Raw genomic sequence first — 1,324 nt, 5'->3', positions numbered from 1 at the left:
AACCCCACTACTAGGGTCGAAAAATACAAACACATACAACATGGTGGATGTGCCGTACTTCCCTACATATCATAGCATGACTTGTAGCTTTTTGATCCGAGCAAGGTTGGATATGTCATACTTTTCTACACATGGCTCAAGTGTGTAAGCATGGACCCATTGGGCGGGCTCACACACCTCCTAGACCTAGCTTATCAGGCTAGCATTTGCTAATGGGCTCTTGCGAACACCACAAAGGGCCCATGTTTGCAGACATGACATAATTTATAATGCAAGACAAATCTCCACTTATCTATAGCATAACAAGTCTATGAGTTATGCATACATAATTCCTGTATATTCTTTTATACCGAGCATAACTTTGATAACATGATTCATGGAGGTTTATGTATCATAAATTATTGATTTCATAACAATTTTATATAACATGACATGATCACTTCTTATGCATAATATAGCTTATAGTATAGCTTATAGTAGCCTAACCTAACATATCAGGCCACAAAATAGCTTATAATAGCTATAATAGCATGGTATAACATAACATATCATGGCTAACTTAGCTTATCATGACGTAAAATAGCATAACATAACGTGACATAACGTAATATAACATAGCATAACATATCATTCATACATATGACATGTGCAGGGGTGCAATAGCAGAGTCATTCACTTGGTTGGCCTAAGCCAAAGTCTCTAAATATTCATAAAGTTGGCTCGATTTCATCTCTCAAAGTTTGTTTCAACCTAGGTGGATCCACGACACTGCATTAAAAATATGAACCGGGTTGGGCACACATGCGGGTCCACTTACGAGGTACGCTGGGTTGGTCGAAGACATGATTTGGGGTGGGCTTGTGAGTGAAGGTTGGGTCACGAACACGAGCTGGAGCGTATGGGTCAAGCATGGATTTGGATACCCAAGTTCGAATTTGAGATGAAAACACGTGGAACTTTTCTTCTTTACCCGACTCTCACGATTTTCACCTAATTTTCTCTCTTGATCTCTGTTCTACTTTGGATGATGGCTAAGCTTACTACTCGTCCACTACTTACACCGGCGAATGTCTCCTCTTGATCGTGATAATGGGAACGGTGGAATGTCTCTACACATGAATGCATTAATGAAGAAAAGAAACTCGCGATTTTCTTCTAGATCTACTAACACACAAGGGAAATAAGAGTGCTTCCGGTCTATGTGACTAACAACTAGAAACTGTGGCAGTGCTGGCTACGACGAAGCTCGTGAAAAAAAAAAAAAAAAAAAAAAAAAAAAAAAAAAAAAAAAAAAAAAAAAAAAAAAAAAAAAAAAAAAAAAAAA

This window comes from Cucurbita moschata, unplaced genomic scaffold (assembly GCF_002738365.1).
Source record: "Cucurbita moschata cultivar Rifu unplaced genomic scaffold, Cmos_1.0 Cmo_Scf00002, whole genome shotgun sequence".
Lineage (NCBI taxonomy): Eukaryota > Viridiplantae > Streptophyta > Magnoliopsida > Cucurbitales > Cucurbitaceae > Cucurbita > Cucurbita moschata.
Note: the sequence above shows the minus strand (reverse complement) of the source record.